Source organism: Mycteria americana, chromosome 27, assembly GCF_035582795.1.
Source record: "Mycteria americana isolate JAX WOST 10 ecotype Jacksonville Zoo and Gardens chromosome 27, USCA_MyAme_1.0, whole genome shotgun sequence".
Lineage (NCBI taxonomy): Eukaryota > Metazoa > Chordata > Aves > Ciconiiformes > Ciconiidae > Mycteria > Mycteria americana.
The window spans coordinates 1,320,397-1,325,772 of record NC_134391.1 but is presented as its reverse complement, the minus strand read 5'-3'; the positions used below and the strand labels follow the sequence as shown (position 1 = coordinate 1,325,772).

The 5,376-nt window shown below is 53.9% G+C and overlaps 1 long non-coding RNA gene across 1 annotated transcript; it reads left to right on the top strand.

Annotated features, from left to right (window-relative positions):
* Nucleotides 1-742: 742 nt before the first annotated feature.
* Nucleotides 743-2,867, top strand: LOC142421217 (uncharacterized). Its single transcript, XR_012778859.1, has 3 exons — nucleotides 743-812; nucleotides 2,248-2,371; nucleotides 2,748-2,867. It is a non-coding gene; the product is annotated as an uncharacterized LOC142421217 (long non-coding RNA).
* Nucleotides 2,868-5,376: the final 2,509 nt, after the last annotated feature.

The following is a 5,376-nucleotide window of genomic DNA, read 5'->3' as shown; positions in this document are numbered from 1 at the left end:
GAAGGAGGAGAGGGGAAGACAAGGACAGGGAGCAGGACATACAGGCAGAGAGAGACAACGAAGGACAGGGAACAGGCCAGAGAGACTGTGAAAAACAGAGAGGGATGCAGATCAGGACAAAGAGACAGAGAAGAAAACAACAGCAATGTGGCACAGGACAGAGACAGCGGAAGAAAAAAAGAGGGACAGGGAGCAGGGGAGGGGGACAGCAAGCAAAACACAGGGACAGGTAGAGCGACAGAGAAAGAGGGACTTGGAGAAAAGAGAGGAAGGGGGAGCAGAACACAATACTAGAAGATGAGAGGTACGGGGAAGCAAAAAATATGACACAGAGGGACGGGGGGCAGGGAGGGACTGAGATGCAGAAGAGGGGTGACATGGCCCCAAGGGCCTGGGACTCACCGCAGCTCCTGCTCTCTGCAATGCCAGGCAAATTTTTCAGCTCAGGCACTTCTTTGTCTGCCTGTCCTTCCCTCCCTTCCCCTTCTGTACCTCTACTCGCTTGCCTGTCCTCGCCTCACGGGTGGCCCCAGCCCTGCCTCAGCTGGGCCACGGCTGGAGCAGAGGCTGCACCTCCCAGCACCAACATGGCCGCCCAGAGGCCCCCTGCCCCAGGACTACAGCTCCCGGCATGCCACGGGGCGCTCCTTCCTGCTGTCTGCCCCTGCGGGGACACCGTCCCCCGGCCGGTCCCGCCCCCGCAGGCCCCGGGGCCGCCTGCCCGGGGCTGCCCCGGCCTGTGCCCGGCCCAGGCCCCGGAGCTCTGGTGGAGCAGGGAGGAGGAGGAGCAAGGGACAGGGCGGCAGAGGGAGGTAGGGCAGGGCGGTGGGGTGGCCGGAGAGGGACGGGAGACGGACAGAGGGACGGGAGCAGGACAGAGGGGCAGGGAGAGCAGGGGGGAGCTGGGCAGGGAGTGGAGGAAGGAAAAGTACTGGTGAGGAGCAGGCAGAAGGATGGTGCGGGAAAGAGATGGAGGGGAAGGGGGGCGGGGGGGTCAGGAAGAAAACTCGTGCTAAGCAGCAGGACAGAGGGACAGAGAGAGAAGAAGAAGGGCAGGAAGGAGGCCAGAGGGACGGACCAACCCAGGCGGGGTGAGGGAGCGGGGCAGGGGGGCAGAGAGACAGAAAAAGCACCGGGGGAGCGGAGTGACAGAGCAATGGGACAGGGAGCAGGACAGAGGGAGAGAGGGGAAGGGGTGAGAGGGAAAAGGGAGGGGAGAGAGAAGGGGAGAGGCAGGGACAGAGAGTGGGAGAGCAAGAGAAGGACAGGGAGCAATGCAGAGAGACTGAGAAACAGAGGGATGTGGATCGGGACAAGGAGGCGGAGAAGGACAGAACAGCGATGGCCTCCAGGATGAGACGGAGAAGAGCAAAAGGGGATGGGGAGCAGGACAGAGGCCCAGAGAGAGGAGAGAAGGCACAGCCAGCTGAGCAGGGGATGCAGGCAGGAAAGAGGGGACAGGCTGCAGGGCAGAGAGGAAAACTAAGGCCAGGAAGCAGGAGATGATGATAGAAAAAAAGAGAAGGACAGGGAGTGGGAGAGAGCACTGTGGAGAAAGAAAAAAACAGCAAGGGGATATAGGACAGACAGAGAAGAATTAGAAAATACAGACCGGGAGCCAGACAGAGAAAGAGGAAAAAAAAAAATATACTGATGGGCTAAAGACAGAGAGAGAGGAGTGAAAAAATGGGGAGCCGGAGAGAGAGCGATGGGGAGAGACCAAAAGTTGCAATGATGGGCAACTGCCCACATTTCTTGAGCACTCCCCAGGAACTGCAGTACCAGGAGCCTCGAGGAATGTGCTGCCTACAACCCCTCTGCCCTGGGCCCAATCCTGCAGCCTAATATTGGTGACGAGCATCGCCTTGTAGACTGGCCAGGACTGAGGAAAAAAAGCCCAGCTGAAGGGGGGTGGTGGGTGGAAATTGCCCAGCTGTTTTTTGTTTGTTTGCCTGTTGGTTTTGCTTTTAAAAAAAATACCATTTAAGCTCTAAATACCACTTGCAAGGAAGAAGGAACCAGGCATACCAGCTTGGGCGCATTTAAAGCCTGAACCCATTCAACAGCCTCACAAACAAACCATCGCTCACTCCCACTGCACACACTGCACCGCCTGCCTGCAAGTACAGGCAGCCGCACTGTTTCTTGAGCGCTCCCCAGGAACGGCACCACCAGGCAGCTCAGAAAATGTGCTGCCTGCAAAAACTTGAGCACAGCTGAATTGTGGGCAATTTTTCCTCTTTTTAGGCCTGCTGGTTGAAGAGTCATCTGTCAAGAGATGGCTCAGGACCACGCCAAAGATGGTGGTGCTGCTTTTTGGATCCCGTGGCAGCAATGGGCAAAGGGACAGGCTATGGAATCCCAGTGCCAGGTATGTGTGCAGGGTGTCAGGGTCACCCCTACGTGGTTTTTCCCAGTGGAGCCCCAGTCAGTGCTGGCCCCACGCTGCAGCCTCAGGGCTGAGGCTCAAGGAGCCAGGCATTTCTGTGGGCGCTGCACCCTGCTGGGCCCCACCGCTGGCTGTTGGCTGCCCTGGGCTTCTCCCCGTTGTGCCCCCAGCTCTGCTTTCTGCCAGCGCCGGGGTCACAGCAGAACGTCTGGCCTGTTGACGTTCCTGACCCACGTCAGCAGCTCCTACGTGGTGTCCACGTCACACAGCTGATTTGGGGGCGGCAGGTCTCTCTTGTGGCACCCCGGGAACGGGGGCAAAGCAAACCCAATCCCTCCCTTCCAGTCTTTGTCCCCAGGGAGACCCAGTGGAGACGTACCATGCGCTGGAGAGCATCCTGCAGGGAGGTGACAGCCGTTGGCAGAGCAGTGCTGAGACCCACCTGACAGCAAAGGTGCCCAGTGGCCACAGAGGAGCCCAGGTGAAGAGGTTCTCTTGGAGGCCACCAAAGCAGCCTTCCTCTGTCCCTGTTTTCTGGTGAGATATAGAGCAATGCAGAGGTGTTTCTCAGGCATCCAGTCCTGAGGAGGATTTCCCAGTGCCCCCGTGAGAGATCCTGCTCCCAGGAAGCGGCTCCCCATAGAGCAAAGGCCATATCCAGCGAGCCGGTGCTGGGCTTGGCTGCCTCAAGGGGTCTCACAGGGAGGACGGGGTCATCTGCCTGGTGGCTCTGACACAGAAATGATGAGCTGAAGCCCCGTGGTCATGGCTGGTCGGTTGCAAGGCTCTGAGTGCCTCAGGCTTCTCCCTGGGAGTGTTTAACCCAGGTACTTTTTCAGGGTGTGGTGGATGATGTGAGGATGGCTGCTGGTGATGTCCTGGTGGCTCTGTCCCACTCCCATTTCAGAGTTGTGATGCCTGAGATGGGGGGCCACCTGAAGGCCCTGGCAGAGATCTCCAAGGAGTTTATGTTCAGAATTATTTATAGCTTGGTGGGCCCATGACACCTCAGGCCATCAAGGAAGAGATGCAACATATAGATGGGCTTGTGATCGAGGGGTGGACTTGACCATGGACACTATTGCAGAGGTTATCCATGAATGTGAAACATGCACTGCAATCAAACAAGCCAAGCGGTTAAAGCCTCTGTGGTATGGAGGGCGATGGCTGAAATACAAATATGGGGAGGCCTGGCAGATCGATTATATCACACTCCCACAAACCCGCCAAGGCAAGCGCTATGTGCTCACCATGGTGGAAGCAACCCCTGGATGGCTGGAAACATATCCTGTGCCTATGCCACCACTCGGAACACTATCTTGGGCCTTGAAAAACAAGTCGTATGGCAACACGGCATACCAAAAAGAATCGAGTCAGACAACGGGACTCATTTTCAAAACAACTTCAGAGACACCTGGGCCAAAGAGCATGGCATTGAGTGGGTGTATCACATCCCCTCTCATGCACCAGCCTCCGGGAAAATTGAATGATACAATGGACTGTTAAAGACTACACTGCGAGCAATGGGTGGTGGGACATTCAAACGTTGGGATACACATTTAGCAAAGGCCACCTGGCTAGTCAACAGTAGGGGATCTGTCAATCGAGCTGGCCCTGCCCAATCAAAACTTTTACGCACTGTTGAAGGGGATAAAGTCCCTGTAAAGCACATAAAAAATATGCTGGGGAAGACAGTCTGCGTTATTCCTGCCTCAGGCAAAGGCAAACCCATCTGTGGGATTGCTTTTGCTCAAGGACGTGGGTGCACTGGGTGCATAATGCAGAAGGATGGGGAAGTCCGCTGTGTACCTCAAGGGGGATTTGATTTTGGGTGAAAATAGCCAATGAACTAAATGATAAGATGTTAATTGCTATATAAGACTGCATGTCATCACTACTATGGTTGCTATATGCCATATCAATGGTATTACAGTAAAGAGACACCCAGATTAATGAAGAATGAACTTTCATAGAACCGGACGAGTGTAGCGGTGATGGAACCAGAACTGGCTTCAGGATGCAACAATTCAACACCACACACCATCTCTGCTGCTGTGAAGGACTGTTATGACAGATGGAGCCCAAAGTCATGGACTAAATGAACTCAATGGACATTTTAGAGGGATGGCCTGCAGACTAAGGGAATTATATCTGTGTGTATATATCAAAAGGCAGGAGAAGTGGTGGTGATTAATTGGAATGTACTGGAAAGTGTGAGACCTGGGCATGACATAGATGTTATAGAACAAGGGGTGGATATTGTCCTGGTTTTGGCTGGGATAGAGTTAATTTTCTTTCCAGTAGCTGGTATAGTGCTGCGTTGTGGATTTAGGATGAGAATAATGTTGATAGCATACTCATGTTTTAGTTGCTGCTAAGCAGTCAAGGACTTTTCTGCGTCTGATACTGCCCTGCCAGCTAGGAGGTTGGAGGTTGTAATAATAATAATTGTAACACTTTATTATTGTTATTATTATTATCATCATCATCATTATTATATTTTGTTGGAATTATTAAGCTATTCTTATCTCAACCCACAAGCATTCTCACCGGGGAGCAGGGGGCAGTGAGTGAGCGGCTGTGTGGTGCTTAGTTGCTGGCTGGGGTTAAACCACGACAACATGTCTCTTCACAAGTGATTTCCAGATCATCTCAGGAACTTCCTCTGCTTTGGGCATTTGGTTTGTGATAATCATCTGTGTCCGGGAATGTCTGCATTCACTCCCCTTCTCCAGAGCCATGAACCCAATCTGTCTGACCAGGAGACCTTTGTACATGTCTCTGGCATGATGGTACAGCTGGTCTCCTGTGTTGCATCTCTGTAATAAAAGGGGATGTCCTCAGTGCCAGTGTCTGGAGATTGGGCTCTTCTTCCAAAGCTGCAATCAAGAACAGGCTGGAGGTTGCCCCTACAAGGCTGTGCTGCTGTGCTTTTGTTCTCCAAGGGCTCAGGGGGGAGGGCATGGGGCAATGTGTTGGGGAAGGAG